This window comes from Neofelis nebulosa, chromosome 1 (assembly GCF_028018385.1).
Source record: "Neofelis nebulosa isolate mNeoNeb1 chromosome 1, mNeoNeb1.pri, whole genome shotgun sequence".
Taxonomy (NCBI): domain Eukaryota; kingdom Metazoa; phylum Chordata; class Mammalia; order Carnivora; family Felidae; genus Neofelis; species Neofelis nebulosa.
In genome coordinates this window covers 129,065,625-129,082,313 of record NC_080782.1, presented here as the reverse complement: position 1 = coordinate 129,082,313, position 16,689 = coordinate 129,065,625, and the positions used below count along the sequence as shown (strand labels likewise).

The 16,689-nt window shown below is 49.5% G+C and overlaps 1 protein-coding gene and 1 long non-coding RNA gene across 12 annotated transcripts in view; one reads left to right on the top strand and one right to left on the bottom strand.

The window, feature by feature from the left end:
* LOC131515709 (uncharacterized) overlaps window positions 1-12,087 on the bottom strand; it is a 53,985-nt gene extending 41,898 nt beyond the window's left edge. For both annotated transcript variants that reach the window (XR_009263710.1, XR_009263711.1), the window contains exons 1-3: window positions 12,031-12,087; window positions 7,810-7,895; window positions 3,218-3,448 (exon numbers count right to left, since the gene is read on the bottom strand). This is a non-coding gene — a long non-coding RNA (uncharacterized LOC131515709). The remainder of the gene's footprint in view (window positions 1-3,217; window positions 3,449-7,809; window positions 7,896-12,030) is intronic.
* JADE2 (jade family PHD finger 2) overlaps window positions 1-16,689 on the top strand; it is a 136,227-nt gene that overhangs the window by 70,725 nt on the left and 48,813 nt on the right. Inside the window, exons 1-2 of one of the 10 annotated variants that reach the window (XM_058736249.1) lie at window positions 10,893-12,579; window positions 16,330-16,513. The gene's annotated coding sequence lies outside the window, so the exon portion shown is untranslated. Of the gene's footprint in view, window positions 1-10,480; window positions 10,586-10,892; window positions 12,580-12,759; window positions 12,871-13,318; window positions 13,344-16,052; window positions 16,234-16,329; window positions 16,514-16,689 lie in introns of those variants that run through there. The other 9 variants (XM_058736240.1, XM_058736243.1, XM_058736241.1 and 6 more) reach the window with 9 other exon arrangements.

The following is a 16,689-nucleotide window of genomic DNA, read 5'->3' as shown; positions in this document are numbered from 1 at the left end:
ACAGCCATAAGGGAGGAACAGCTTGCTCACTAGTGCCTGCAGGAGGCTCCCAAGGCAACCACCTTGGACTCTGGAGCACTTCCCAGCAGTGGGAAGCTGGTCAAGGCCAGGACACCATTAACGAAGCCTTGACTGGAGTGAGGCATCTCAGGGCCAGCTGCCCTTGCTGCTTCTGGTTCCACGCTGAGGCTAGATTCTGTCCACATACTTGACCCCATCCAAATCCAATTAATGCCCCTCCTCCATCCTGTGGTATCCTCAGGACAGGGACTTCATCTAACACATCTCTGTAAACTGAAGCTAGCCTAGACCAACCGTAGGAATTGTATCTGCACCTGTGCACAGCTCACACCAACATCCTGTGGGCCCAGAGCCCAAGTCCTAGCCTGAAGCAGTCTCCACTTCTGCCTCCCAGTCCAGAGCCCTCACTCAGTGGGTTTCATTAACTGTTTAGAGCCCAACATGTAATGAATAATCCCCACATTTGTTTCCTGAGGAACCAAGCTGGGCCAGGTATCCTCAAGCCAAATGTTCTGGGAAGAAATGGTAGTCCATCTGTCAGAGGAGGGAGCTCCTCCAGGAGGCCGTGATGCTCAGAAACCTCCTTTCTCACACTGATTCCCAGTCGCAGCCTGGCCCATGTTTAAGTCCCAGCAGGCCAAAGGCCAAGTGGAGCTTTTCCATGCCCCTGCTGGAGCTCAGTCTCCATGAGAAGGCTCTGGAATGAACTTAGAATCCCAGAGAGACCCTAATGCTGGGGCCCAAAGAGGGCCAAACAGGCCCCAGGCCACCAGGAGTCAGGACTGGGGCTAGACCAGAGGGCAGGCTTCCTGGACAATGCAGTCCATGGTTGGGCTGGGGAAACATGTCCTGCCACCCCCATGATGCTTTTGTCTCTGGAGAATTCTAAGCACCTATGGTAAATGCAAAGGGCTTCTTAGGGCTTCCTCAACAACCATGGGGTTGACTCTTCCTCTTCATCTTCACAACTCCTACGTTAACCCTTCACCTCTTCCCAACTTCACTTCTTACACTACAACACAGGCAACTCATCAACAATTTGATGAGTATCTTTCAGATGCTTTGTTTTCTCTATGAAATTATGTATATCTGTGTGTCTATGTTCAGATAAAAATGTAGGTTTTTTAAGGTGTTTTTTAATACAGATAAAATCTTATTATACATATTACCCCGAAACTTGCTTTTTGTTTTCACGTGTACAGCATAATGATCTGATATTTGTATATCCTGAAACTTGCTTTTCACTTAACACTTTTATTAGAACTTTTTCCACATCAAACACACAAAACCACACAATGCTTCTTTCTTTGCTGCCTTCTTTTTTTTTTTTTAATGTTTTTATTTATTTTTGAGAGAGAGAGAGAGAGTGCGCTAGCAGGGAAGGGCAGAGAGAGAAATCCCAAGCAGGATCCACACTATCAGTGCAGAGGCTGACTCAGAGCTCCAACCCATGAACTGTAAGATCATGACCTGAGCAGAAATCAGGAGTCAGATGCTTAACCAGCTAAGCCACCCAGGTGCCCCACTGCCTTCTTTTTGACTGTGGTTTATTTAGCCAGTGCTCTAGTGATGGACATTCAAGCCATTTCCAGTTTTTCTTTTTTCTTTATAAAGATTGTATTTTAGGGGCGCCTGGGTGGCTTGGTCGGTTGGGCATCCAACTTCAGCTCGGGTCACGATCTCATGGCTTGTCAGTTTGAGCCCCATGTCGGGCTCTGTGCTCACAGCTCAGAGCCTGGGGCCTATTTTGGATTCTCTGTCTCCCTCTCCCTCTCTCCCCCTCCCCTGCTCATACTCTGTCTCTCTCTGTCTCTCAAAAATAAATAAACATTAGAAAAATAATAATAAAATAAATATTATATTTTATTTTATTAAAAAAATTTTTTTAGTGTTTATTCACTTTTGAGAGAGAGACAGAGCGTGAGTGGGGGAGGGGCAGAGAAAGAGGTAGTCTCAGAATCCGAAGCAGGCTCCAGGCTCCGAGCTGTCAGCACAGAGCATGACGCGGGGCTCGAACCCATGAACCATAAGATCAGGACATGAGCTGAAGTCGGATGACCAACTGACTGAGCCACCCAGGCATCCCAAAGATTTATTTTATTTATTTTTTTTAAGTAACCTCTACACCCAATGTGGGGCTTGAAATCATGACCCTGAGATCAAGAGTCTCATGCTCTACCGACGGAGCCAGCCAGGCACCCCTCTAATGATATCTTAAACAGATCTTCTTGTGCCCACATCAGAGGGTCTCTCTGGGGTAGATTCCTAGAAGTAGACTGCATGTTCTCATCTCCTACTTCTAACTTGGGGCAACTGGTGGTTCTCACCTTTCATCTTCCACCAGCTTACTAGTATATTTTCCTGTACAAAGGGCAGTTCTCTCTCAGAAGGCAGTTCTCTCTCTCTCTCTCTCTGCCTAGAACCAGTTATTAGCATCATGTTCTATGCCCCCACTGCACTGCTGTGCACCAGACAGACACATTTCATCTCTCTGTATCATTCTCCCCGCCACCCCCCCAACTCATCAAAATTTTTATCTATATGCAGGTCCATCTCCAGACCCTTCTCAACCTTTCTGTATTATTCCACCCCACAGGCTCCCCAGATAGCTTGCCCATCCTGCATATACTTAAGGATTTGTCTTCCTAAATGGGCCGAAACCCCTCTAAAATAGGATCTGAACCTGGAACTCACTGCCCTAAGATAAAGCCTTGTTTGTATAGGTGCTTGTTAAATGCATGCTATTTCTAATAAAACCAGGTTACCTCCAGCATGGCTACGAATTCATCAGTAAATCCATGGGAAGGGTCTTTGTAAGACTGCCAGATGAAGGGAGATTTGCTTCATTTATCAGAAACCCTATGGAAGGGGAACCTGGGTGGTTTAGTCGGTTAAGTGTCAGACTTCAGCTCAGGTCATGATCTAGCAGTTCGTGTGTTTGAGCCCCATGTCGGGCTCTGTGCTGACACCTCAGAGCCTGGAAACTGCTTCAGATTCTGTGTCTCCCTCTCTGTCTGCTCCTCCCCAGCTTGTGCTGTCTGTCTGTCTGTCTCTCTCTCTCAAAAATAAATAAACATAAAAAGAAAGAAAGAAAGAAAGAAAGAAAGAAAGAAAGAAAGAAAGAAAGAAAGAAAGAAAGAAAGAAAGAAGAAAGAAAGAAAGAAACCCTAGGGGAAAAGGAAAGGGTTTTGCTTACCCTGTTCAACTTGACTTGGAGCCAGCACCTTTGGTTCTTGATGGTTCTTGGACAGAGCCGGGTCCCTCAGCTCCACGCGGGGCGTCTCACACTTTGATGAGTGTCTGGTCAAGCTGGCCCCTGACTTGGCCGGAGTTACTGCCTGCTGCCAGTTTCTGGGGAAGTGTTTAGAAGCCCCAGGGATCTTCTTTGCCTTCTGCCATCTGTGGCCACTGGGCTGAGTCTGAGAGTCTGAGAAGAGACAGGTGGCCAGGCTGGCACATCATCCAGACATCTCCTACGGCTGGTCAGTACCATCTCTAAACCAGCTGGCAAAGGCTCCAGAGGGGTGCTTCTCCCAGGCATGTGTTTGTAGCACCACAGAAAGTAGCAAGGCTGGCTCTTGCCAGGGCAGTGTCTTAAGCCGCAGATGCAGCCCTGGGCAGCTTTCCTATCTGCCCAAACCCCACCTGCAGCCCCTGCCTGGAGCCTAGGAGGCAGAGCTGCTGGATCTGTCCTCTCTTGAATGCCAAATTATGCGCTTTGCATAGGGCTTGGCACAGAGTAGGCAGCCAGGAAATATTTACTGAATGACCAAGAGAATGAATGTTCACCCTCCCTTAGAGGAGGTCACCTAGTAGCACTGACTATATTTGGGAGGGTGAGGATCAGATTCCAGAAACAGAGGAGATGGATGAAAGGGTGAGCAAAGCTCACATGTGTGATCTTCCCAGATTTCATTTTGTCCCTTTAGGATTTGCAGAAAGTCTCTAGGAACTCTAATGTTAGGACAAGTATTGTGATCCAGTTTTCCTAACTCTACTACATCAAGTATCATCTATGGACTGGCACCATCCAAATCATCTAGCAGCCCGTTAGAAATGCAGATTCTCAGGCCCTGCCCCAAACCTTATGAATCAGAACCTTCATGTAAACAGGAACCCAGGTGATTCATGTTCATGTTATTGTTGTACAAGTACTGCCTTAAGCCGCTAGTGAGTGAACATAGGACTTCTCACCTGATACAGTTTGGCTGCTGGAGAGTGTGGCTAACTTCATGTGGGGCTTCTGCCTATCCTGATGACTCAAACAAATTATTGAGTCATATATTGTTTGTCTCTCCAGCCCTTGAACACTGTTAGAACAGAGTAAGCATTCAATAAATAAATGTTGAATGATTCTCATGCTCTTTTCTACATTTAGGGTGCTTAGGGTATGCTGGACCTCTGGTTCTGGATATAAATCACAAGGGATTAGAACTTTTGTTCCCAGTAGGGACCCCCGGAAGAACAGCTATTGTCTGATGAGCAATTACTGAGTGCCAGGCCAATGCTTACAAAGTGTGGTTCAAGGCCAAGGGCATCAAGCATGACTAGGTACTTATTAAAAAATGCATATCCTTGGGCCTTGCCCCAGACCTGCCCGTTGAGAACCTTTAGGGATAAAGCCTAGAAATCCACATTTTATTTTTATTTTATTATTTTATTTTATGTTATTTTATTTAATTTATTTAATTTTATTTAATTTTGTTTATGTTTATTTATTTTTGAGACTGAGAGAGATTTTATTTTATTTTATTTTATTTTATTTATGTTTATTTATTTTTGAGACCAAGAGAGAGAGAGAGAGAGACAGCACAAGCAGGAGAGGGGCAGAGAGAGAGGGGGACAGAAGATCCAAAGCAGGCTCCACACTGACAGCGGAGAGCCAGATGCGGGGCTCAAACTCATGAACTGAGAGATCATGACCTGAGCCAAAGTCTGACACTTAACCAACTGAGACACCCAGGCGCCTGGAAATCCACATTTTAAAAAAATTTGAGGGTTGGCGGAGAGTGGCTCCTGGGTGGCTCAGTCGGTTGAGCATTAGACTCTTGATTTCTGCTCAGGTCATGATCTCATGGTTTGTGAGATGAAGCCCTGCGTCGGGTTCCACAGAGCCTGCTTGGAATTCTCTCTCTCCCTCTCTCTCTGCCCCACCCCCTGCCCGTCTCAAAAATAAAATAAATAAAACTTTAAAGAAATTTAAGTTTTATTTCTTTAAGTAATCTCTACACCCAACATGGGACTTGAACTCATGACCCTGAGATCCAGAGTCACAAACTCTTCTGACTGAGCCAGCCAGGCACTCCCAGAAATCTCCATTTTTAACAAGCATACCAGGCACACTGAAGTTTGGAAATTATTGCATCCCTAATTACAGAGGAGGAAACTTAGGCACACAGAGGTTGTACAAAGTCACAGAGCTGGTGAATGGTGGGGACAGGACTCTATCCTAAGACCATATGAATGTGGAATCCACAGTTTTAGCCATACACTGAAAAAATTGATGCTGGGTCTGACTGTGCATATTTAGCCATATACATCACTTTGTGTCCAAGTGATACAAACTTGTGTCCAAGTTTGTTAGATTATGAACTCTTGTGAAATACTGGAAGGCAGTTAATGTGTTTTCTTTCTCTCACTTATCTGTAGAATCCATTAAACATGCCTAGTACCTGGAAGACCCTCAATAAAAATCATTTGAATTGAACTCCTACAGATACATGATTATCTATTTCTATAAACATACGTATACAGAGGACTTCTCATTTTCAAGTAGAATCTTGGAACAAGGTATAACAACTATAGACTTTCCCACTCTCTCTTGAACCCACTCAGTCAAACTTTCACTTATGCCAGTGTGTTGATGTGGCTCTTATCAGTATCACCAGTGACTTCAACGTGGCTGAAACTAATGATCAATTGTCAGTCTGTATCTAACCTCATTCCTCTTGGTAGCTTTGCACATAGAGCTTTCCTCCCTCCTGAAACACTCTTATCTTGTCTTCTAAGACATTCCTCCTATCTCTCTGGATGCCACTGCTTTCTTTTTACTTTTTTCCCCCAATTAAAAAAAAATATTTTTATTATTTTTAAATATTTTATTTTTAAGGAATCTCTACACCCAACAGTAGAGCTCAAACACACAAGAGTCCCATGCTCCACTGACTGAGCCAGCCAGGCACCCCTCCCCCAATTTTTTTATTGTGATAAAATACACATAACATAAATTTTACTATCTTAAAAATTTTTTTTTTTCAACGTTTTTTATTTATTTTTGGGACAGAGAGAGACAGAGCATGAACGGGGGAGGGGCAGAGAGAGAGGGAGACACAGAATCGGAAACAGGCTCCAGGCTCCGAGCCATCAGCCCAGAGACTGACGCGGGGCTCGAACTCACAGACCGGACCGCGAGATCGTGACCTGGCTGAAGTCGGACGCTTAACCGACTGCGCCACCCAGGCGCCCCAAATTTTACTATCTTAAACATTTTTAAGTGTACAGTTCAATGATATTAAGTACATTCACACTGTTGTGCAACTGTCACCACCCTCCATCTCCAGAACTCTTTCATCTTGCAAAACTGAAACTGTGCCTGTTGAACTATGAGTCCCCATCTGCCCTCCCTGCTCCAGCCCCTGGCAAACACTGTTCTTTCTGTCTCTATGAATTTCATCACTCTAGGTATCTCGCACAAGTGGAATCATACAGTATTTGTCTTTTTGTGACTGGCTTATTTCACTTAGCATAAGGACCTAAAGGTGCATCCATGTTGTAGCATGTTGCAGAATTTCCTTCCTTTTTAAGGCTGAATAATATTCTATTCTATGTATATACCACATTTTGCTTTACCCATTCATCCATTAACAGACACTTGGGTTGCTTCCACATTTTAGTTATCGTGGATGATGCTACTATGAACACAAGTACACAAATATCTCTTCAAGACCCTGTTTTCAATTCTTTTGAATATATATCCAGAAATGGAATTGCTGGATCATATGGTAATTCTATTTTTAATTTTCTGAGGAATGGCCATACTGTTTTCCACAGTAGCTGTACTATTTTATATTCTCAATGATAGTGCACAAGTGTTCTAATTTCTCCACATCCTTGCCAACCCTTGTTATTTTGTTTTTTTTTTTAAATAGTAGCCACCCTATTGGATGTGAGGTGGTACCGTATTGCACCTTTGATCTGTATTTCCCTAATGGTGAGCAACATTGAGCATCTTTTCATGTGCTTATTGGTCATTTATATTTCTTCTTTGGAGAAATGTCTGAATATTTCTTTTTTAACAACATCTTACTGATTCCTTTTCATCTTCCAGACCTCTTAACCTTGTAGTGGCCAAGGACATCCTCCTTGGACTTCCCTTTCTACACTCAATTCCTCAGTGATTTCAAACAGTCTTATAGCTTTAAATACCAGCAACCTGCTGACCCTTCTCAAAAGATACCTTCAGCCCCGAACTTACCTCTGAGCTGAGGCTACCATTTCTAACTGCCTACAGGACGGCTGCACTTGGACATCTAATAGGTATCTTAACCTTACTATGTCTTAATGCTGAGCTCCTTATCCTCCCCCGAATCTACTCCTTCCATAGTCTTCACATATCTTTTAATGGCAATTCTGTTTTTCCACTGGTTCAAGACAAAACTCTAGTCATCCTTGAATTCTTGTTTTCTCATGCCTCGTCAACAAATCCTGTCAAAGCTATCTTCATAAAATATATTGACTTTGACCACTTCCCCTGCTACCACTCTAGTGTACTTTAACATCATCTCTTACCTGGTTTATTTCAGTGACCTCCTCACCTGTCTTCCAGCTTCAGCCTTTCCGCTTTCAGTCTGTCCTCCATATGACAGCAAAGTAACCTGTAAAATCCAGTGTCAGATTATGTCACTCCTCAGCTCAAAACCATCTTTAGTACTCCTAGCAAAAGCCAAATTCCTAACAACGGCCTATATCATTTCTTTCTTCTACATGTACACAATAAGCATCTTCCTACCTCAGGACCTCTGCATTTGCTGGAGACCGCAAATGGTGGAGACAGTGGTTTCTTTTACTTTGTGCCAGGGACCCCTGTGGCAGTTAGTAATGCCCATGGATTCCTTCTGAGTACAGTATCTTTAAATCCATAAAATAAGTTTCATAAATTTTAAAGAAAACCAATTATGCTGAAATACAACTCTCAAAATATTTTTAAAATGTGTAATAGAGTAATATATGTGTCTCTTATTAATTCATTAAATTACAAGAGCTAGCAGCATAATTATGAAGTAGTGATAACTGTAATGATATTTTAAGATATTTGCAGCAACTATAATGTGCTATGAAAATATCTGATTTCTACTAGCAACAACATCACAGGTGCTGCTAATAGCACTGTGATTTGCTGTCTGCATTCATAATTGAAGAACATGCCAAATGTTAATTCGTGAAAATAAAGATAACATTTTTTCCCTATCTGAAGTCAAGACTGTGAATTCTATACACAGATCTCTGGAGGAGAGTGTCTGCGGACTCCATGTTAAGAACCCCTGCCTTAGAATGGTCTTCTCCCATAAGCCCTCACAGCTCATTCCTTCACCTCCTTTAATTCAAAAGCCACCTTCTCAGTCAGCTCTTCCCTGAGGACTCTATTTAAATTGCATGCCCACGTTCCCTATCCCCCTTTCCTACTTAATTTTTCTGAACAGCACTTACTCACCTTCAAATATAATATTTCACTTAAAAAAATTGTGCATCTCCTTCCACTAGAAAGTGAATTCCATGGGAGTAGGCATTTTTGTCTGCCACTTTTGTGCTGTGTCCTCAGCCCCAAGAATGGTACCTGGTATACAGGTGGCACTCAGTAAATATTTGTTGGAAAAAAAATGAATAATTACATCTCCTAGAACTCTTATGTTTCTTCTCTTTTTTTTTCTGCAGTAAGTTCATGATTTGTGAGACTTTTACTAAATATTAAAGAGTTATAATTATCTCCTTTCCTATTATTCTGTTAACATTATCAAGGTTAACCTTAAACAGTAGCAGAGACCAGCAGGAATGCAAGGATTCTGATGGAGCTTCCAGTCCTAAACAAGAAGTACCTTCCAAGGACTCCTTAGGGGATCTGTGTCTCACCCAAATTCAGGGAACCACCTTAGAGGCAAAGTGCTACCCATAAAATTCTTTCTTGCTGTTACAGCAGTCAGGCCCCCATCCCCAATCAAACCAATAATTCTCATACCTTTTAATTCTGGCAGCATGGTAAAATGGACAACACATAATTTTGGGGGCATCCAAACCCGGTGCCAACTCTGCCACCACTTCCTAGCTCGTGTGATTGTTGGTGAGTCACGAAACCTTTCTGAATAGATAAAATGGGATTTTTATGAGGATGAAATGGGATGGCTGGCATAGTGCACAGCACAGGAGATGGTCATCTTCGCCCTTTTCCATCTCTCTAGGTCATTTTATAACTGCCTGCCAAGGCTCACAGGATCTTGATGGCTAAGAGGAGGAGCCTGTCCAGTCCTTTCCTGTATGTAAACCCGCTATATCTAGACCCAGAGTGCTTCCTTTGTACTGTGCCACTGTAAATTGGTGCCTCCATTCCCACTTCAGATGTGTGGTTAAGACTGCCATCTGGACCTTGACCATGAAGCCTACCATCTAGCACAGTTTTTTCTCTTCTACTTCTTTTTGCCCTAACTGGGAGATCTTGTATATGTCATCATAGAGGACAAGATAGAAATCATTGTTCTCCAGTATTTCCAGTGTTAAGAGCTTTCAGGGAGCATATTCACCTTTCCAAAACACAAACACCAGGGAAAGTGCTAATGTGCACTGTGCACTCTGAGCCAGGCCCCTGCTTTACACATATAGAATGTATGCAAACATATATGCATATATGTATATATACACACGGCTTCAGGAACCCTCCAACCATCCTATTCTATAGAAGAAAGAGACCCAGAGAGATGAATGCGCTTGCCCACATCAAGTAGCTTCTCAACTGCAAAGCCAGGATTTGAATCCAGGTGTTTGACCATTTTTGTTACATGCTAACAGCTTGTGACATCTGTTTTCTGGCACTGAGTTTAGGCTTGGGAAAATCCTACCAACTCAGAGCTAGAGTCAGGTCTGGAGGTGGTACCCCAGTTCCTCAGTCTTGCCAAACAAGCCTTCCCAGACTTTGTGAATGAAGGCCAAGGAAGAGAAACGCTGCTGGGACTCCCTTTGAGCTCATATTTCTTTCTAGTTGCAGAAAGGGCTTATTTCCACATTCACTATCTTCCTCTTTGTTGTGTAGACCATTTAACCCGTCAGAGGATTTGTGCTGTTAGAAGTTTGTTTATTATTAGATTTATTTCTCCTATAAGCAAATGTGTTCACAACATTCCATGGGGGAATCTTTTTAAGTGTCACATAAATGTCATCTTATGTAAATTAAGTTTTTGTCTTTCCATAGAAGGGGGTGGAAGGGAAAGAAAGGAAGGATAAACAACCTTCAGTCTCGGAGAGGGAAGGCGGTTCCTGTCCCAGTTCACAACTCACCCATGTGCCTTCAAAGCCAAAGGTGAGTTGCAAAAATTATTGGATCATCTTTGAGGGGCAGCCAAAAGGGAGGGGGAAGGAAAAGTTGGCAACGATGCTTTGGGGATGTTGAACCAGGTTCCCAGGTCTCCCCAACAAACCCCGCCTGAGACCAGACCACCCTCTCCCCAATTGGGAGCATTGGGAGAAGGCTGCAGCTTGCCCCCGACACCTCCCCATCCAGGAGGCTAGCGCAGCTCCTTCCTCGAGAGAAGGTGAGCACCGCGGGCGCAGCGGGTTGGGTGGGTGTGGCCCGCGGCTCTGGGAACCGACCCAAGGCCCCGCCACCGCCCGCGAGCCGCCCGACAGCCCGCCTGCCTGGCGAGCGCAAGCGCTTCTTCCAGAAACTGCGAGGATCCGAGCGCACTGTTTGTGCACCACAAGGTCAAGTCGGGAAGTGGAGCCGGAGGAGGAGGGGCGAGGAGGCGAAGGGTGGGGAGAGGGGCGCCCCGCTTCCTCGCCAAGTGCCAGCCCTTGGAAGTAGCCCCCTCGGTTTTTAACCCTTTAGGGGGAATGGGAAGGACGAGCTAGGGGGGAAGGGAACACCTCGGGGCAAACTCCTACTGGGGCCAAGACTTGCAGCTACCCACCCACCCAACACTGCGTTCCCCACCCCCCGGAAATGCGGGGCAGAGCTGGGAGACTGTAGGCACCCGAACGGGGGAGGGGGGCAACGAACCCGAGAGAGACCCTCTCCACGGACTGCCCCTCCTTCCTGAGGTCGCCGGCAATTTCAAGTTTCCCCCGCCCGGGATGTTAGTTTCCATCTACTGTGGGTGGGGGAGAAGGGACGCGCCCCCTCCCCCAGACTCGCGCGCGTGCCCCTCCCCTCCGCTCCTGCCAGCACTTTCTGCTCACTTCTGGCGCTGCAGAGCGCCACGCGATTTATTCGGTTCGCATTTTTAAACCAGCGATTCGGGAGCAGGGCCTAGGGCGAGGGTCTTCCAGCGCTGGAGCCCCGGGAGGCGGGGTGCTCGGTGCAAACCTCGTTCCCTCCGCGAGTGTCGCCTTCAGGCTGTTATTTGCAAAGAAACGTCTTTTTGACGCAGGGAGAAATGGCAAATTTTAAGTACGTCATTAATATGGCGCCAAAAGATTTTTTTAAGTATAAGCTTGCTTTTTTTTTTTTTTTTAAGGTTGCGGGGGGCGCCGCCCGGGTCTGGGGCTCGAAGGGGGCGGGGTGTGAGCAGAAAGTGTGAGAGAGTAGAGGGGCGGGGTATGTGTGTGAGTGTGTGAAGTGTGAGCAGACCTGATGGGACTTGCACGGGCGCAGCCGCCGCTCGGGCCCGGCCCTGGGGACAGGGCGGGCTGGGGGCGCCCCAGAGCCCATGGGGAGTCTGGGCCCGAGGTGCGGGCAGCCGGGCAGCCGGGCAGAGCACCCTCCCCGCCCCCCCTTCCCCCCCCCCCCCCCGAGGCCTGCAACCCTACCTGGACCCGCTGCCGGAGCCAAACAACCGGGCGGGGGGTGGGGCGGGCGATGGGGGGGGGATGTCAGGAGTGGAGATCCGAGTGAATAAGAAAAAAGTGGCTACTCCCCCTCCCTCGCTCCTCCCGCCCGCCCCCACCCCACCCCCACCCCAACACATTTTTTTTCTAAAGAGATCACAAGGAAGTCTTGGTTTAAAAAGAAACAGAAACATACACAGGGGGATTGGTGAATGGTGCCGACCGCGGCCATCGCAGTTGGAGGCTATTTTTTGGGGAGGGGGGTGAGTAGCGTCCATGGAGTTACTTTGTGCCCATTCCTAGCGGCAAGGGCTTACATCCAGCGGGCTGACCGTCCCCAGCAGGGGTGCGGGGCCGGGGACGCCGAGGGCCCGGCAGCCTCCCTCGCCGCGACCCCGGATGGATGCGCGCCCCCCGCCCGCCCGCGCCGGCCCCAGGAGCTCCGGGTTTCGGGAGCATCCTTCCAGCGCCGGCCCCCGCCGCGGCGCGTAGTCCAGGGCAGCGCCCCTCAGAAGGGCACCTCGGAGGAAGGTAAGATCCTGCCCCCAGCGATGGGCCCTGCACATCTCCACGGCGTTATTTTATGTTTTTGCAACAGATCTGCCAGCGCTCCTCGCTCCCTCGCTCGCGCTCTCTCTCTTGCTCGCTCGCTCCCTCTCTCTCCTGCTGGCTGCCTGTTCTAGGAAGCCAGGGCGCGGGGGGGTGGGGGGGGGGAGATGCACAGCACCGGGGAGAGAGATTGCGCATGTTGGTCAGTCGTGTTTTAAAGAGTACATTGCGGGGAGGCTGAGAGGGGCGCATGCAACAACAACTTTTGGAAGGGTGAGCTTGGCGACCTTCTTTATTAATGACTGCGGCAAAGCGCCCCCGGGCCGGTGAGGGGGCGCGGGCGGGCGGGGGCGCGCCAGGGCTGCAACTTGCCCCGCGGGCTCCGGCCGCGCGGAGGGGCTGCGGCGGGAGACCGCAGCGGAGGGGAGGTCGTTCTGCCGGAGACGGGGGTTCGGAGGACCCAGAGCTATCTGCCCTCCTGTCGCCCTGAGTTTCATTTTGTTGATACGCAGCACGTCCGGCCGCCGAACCGGGCTGAGCCGGTGCACATGACTCCGCGCTGGGCTCACGTGCAGCCGGTCCGGTCCCAGACACCTTCCGGGGGCCACCGCCTCCGCCTTGTCGCCCCCTCTCCGGGCTGGGTGCACGCGGGCGCTGCACGCGGGGGCAGCATGCTCAGCTCCCCGGCGCGGAGGCTCTGCACAAATTAAACAGTGTTTTGGAGGGGCGGGGGACACCCTTTCCAGGTGAGTATGCCGGGTGTGCAGTTCCGGCGTACGGGGCGCGGGCTGGGGTCGGGGGCAGTCCCCCCTCCGGGGCTGCGCGGGAGTCCGGCGGGGGAGAAGCGCTGGGAGAGTGGAAATATACCGGCTGCGGCCGGAGCGGCGGGTGCGCGCCCGCGGGGCGACGGCAGGGGGCGTGGCCCTTGTTTACCTTCTCCCAACTCTGCCGGTTCGCGTCCCGCTTCGGGGACGGTACTGCAGTCCCCTGCCCTCCGCCTCGGTCCCTGCGCCCTGGGTGGTACTGGGAAGATGTAAGCAAGTGGCAGTCCCAGCCTGGGACATACACACCTGACCCTCAAATAAGTGACATTGCAGCCCCAGCCCCCACCAAACACCGCTGCAGTCCCTCTCCCGGATCCCGGGCCCCGCCCCGCCCCCGGCAGTGGCATCTTCCCGGCCTCACCTCCTTCCTCCCTCTCTCCCTCTCTCCCTCTCTCCCTCCCTCCTTCCCACCCACTCGCCTGCGCCTGCGGAGCGGCTCCCGCCCGCTTCCTCCCCGCCTGGGTGCAGACTTGTGGCTCCCTCCGGTCCCTTCCCGCCTATCACTGGGCCTGAGACACTCTCATCTCCAGGCCAAAGGATGAGAGGTCAGCCTCGCGATTCGTAGCTGTTACATCAGAAGGTGGGGATATCTGCGAAACAGGGAGGAAGGCTTCGCGGTGGCTTCCAGAGGCCCAGGACACCCCCCCCCCCGACACACACACCCAGTCTCCCCCCCCCCCCCCCCCCCCGAGCTGCCCACTTCCTAAGAGGCTCGGCTCCTCTTACCCGCTTCACCTAAAGACCTCTCCCCCGCCCTGGACGTCAAGTCCGCAGTCCCCGGCCCGAACCGCCCCTTGCCCTTCCTTTGCCTGGGCCAGAGCCCCCCGCAGCCACCTCCGGCTCCTCCTCCCGGCTCCCGCGGTCGGAATCACGCCGGCGCGCCTCCAGCCTGCTGTCCCGCGGACTGCCTCCAGGGGCAGGCTGGAGGCGCGCGCCACCCCCTCCCAATCCCCGTGGCCATCGCCGCGGGCCGGGACGCTTTTTTTTTTTTTTTAAACCACCTTGGCTGCAGGTCTTATGCCAGGGCTGGTGGGGGCGGGAAGGGCAGTGTTTCCCCTTGCCCTGAGCCAAGGGCACGGTGCACCCGGCGACTGTGGTCTCTGCAGATTTCCAAACCTTGCTCCCGCTTTTAGCAACCCTCGCTCATCTACTGCGGGACATAAAGTTTTACCCAGAGGCTGAGTTTGCAGGGGTCATCAGGAGGCATCTTGTTTTTGCTCAGAGTGGCGCTAAAGGGAGTTGGGGAGAGACTAAGAGGGCACGGGTGGCTTGCCGCCTTGCCTTTGTTGGAAGGGGGAGGAGCCCTGAGTTTTGAGCCTAAACTAGCTGTCAGGATGTCCCCTTAACGTTTATGTTTGCAAACTGAATCAGGGTCCCGGGTCCGCCTCCTGGTCCCTCCTCTCACGGTGGCATTGACTCCCTCCCTTCACTGGTAAAATTCCCAGTAGGACATTTGGCAAAAGGGCCATGCAAGGAGCTGCCAACCGGGCCTGGCCCTGTTTCCTGGGTTCCCAGGGTGCTGGCTTCTCCCCTACCCTGACTTCCTCTCTCACCTTAGGGCCCCAAGTGAACGCACCATCCCTCCCATCTCTTCTTCCTCAGGCGGGTTGGGACTTGCAAAGCGATCTAACAAGCAGAGGAGGAAAATAACAACAGAATAACTGTAAGGGGAAGGAATGAGTAATAAAGCCGACCCAGGCAGGGAGGAGGGCTTTCATGTTTAAGAGATGCTATTTGCTTTTTAGGTCACAGGCTGCAAAACAGGCTTTGATCCGAAGTGGGCGAATAATTTATTGAGAAAGTTTGCATGGTAGGGGAAAAAAAAGGGATGTTTGTTTGATCTGGAGCCCTCTCAGTTGTCCCAAGTGCTGTTGGCTGTTGTTTGGAGTGGAAAAGCATTTGGTTCTACAGCAAATGCCTCGCAGAGGGAAGTCCTCGCCCCAGGCAGCAGGACTTGCAGTGAATATTGGTTTTGAAGCTGTTTGGCCAAAGGTCTCTCCAGCACTTTTGGAGATGAAGTGTTTAAGGACAAAGTTGTTTGGACTCAGGATGCAGCAAATGTTTCCAGAACATTTCCCATCCAACGTGCTTTTTCTTTCCCTAAATTTCATGGCTAAATGGCCAGTAATATTATTCCAAGAGAGCTTCCACTTGCCTTTCATTGACAGGTGAGGTGGGACTGCTGGTCCCAGCCCCCAGATGTACCCTGGAGTCTTGAGGGTAGACCTCCGACACTGACTACCACATCCTTGACGGGGTAGGGGGACAGCGGGGAGCAGGGTGCTCTAGTTAACCGGGGTTCCAGGTAACAGGAAGGTAGTTGTCTTACACCCAAGACCCAGTTCAGTGACTTCCAGTCCAAATTCTTGACAACTCATCCACCAGGCTCTTTGCAGGCCTTACAGTTAGTTCTGTGTTTAGGTGCTCCAAGGAAAGACCAGGTTGTGAGGAGGTATTCCTGGCCTGCTTTGTGCAGATCCACATAGGATCCTGACCGTGTGGCTTAAAGTTTAGGAACCCAGGAAGGTTCTCAAATAACCCATAGGAATCTGGAGTACGTCAGCCACACTCTGGGGTTGTAGGCCTGTGCAGGTTAGCCCCGGGGCGGGGGGGCGGGGGGCGCATGGTATACCACCTGGAGTCAGAAAGCCTGGGTTCGAATGCTAGCTATGCAGTCACCAACTGTAACAGTGCTCTGTGCCTCACTTTCTTCATCTGTAAGTAGGGTTAGTAACAGTCTGTATCCCATGATTGGTGTATGGATTAAGCAATATATTGCATAAAGAAGATTAAACCCAAAGCCAGGCATGTGGTAAGCACTTGATTAGCATTAGCCATTTTTACTATTATTATTAATGATCTGCAGAGGGCCCAAATGCAGCTTTGACCTTTGATCTCTCCCCTTTAGGCTAGGCCAGAGAGCCAGCTCCCTTCTCTGAAGAAGGGACGAGAAGGACCCTGCAGTTGCCAATGGGCAGCCATCTGTGGGAGCAAGTGGACTGAGCATTGCCCTCTGAGGTGGAGGGTAGGGTGAGAAGGTGCCGAAGGACAAAGTAGACAAAGCCCCTTTTCATTCTTCCAGGATCCCCTAGGTATGTCCCCAGAACTGGGTTTGGAGGGTCGGTGTGGGCAGCGTGTTCCAGGGAGCTGGGTGCCCTCAGGGACACTTGGAATTGCAAGTGGGCAGTGATGAGCATTGGAGGAGGGTTCAGGCTCCCCTCTGCTTGGAGAAGCAAGTTTGAGGATCTGTGTGTACAAAATCATTTTT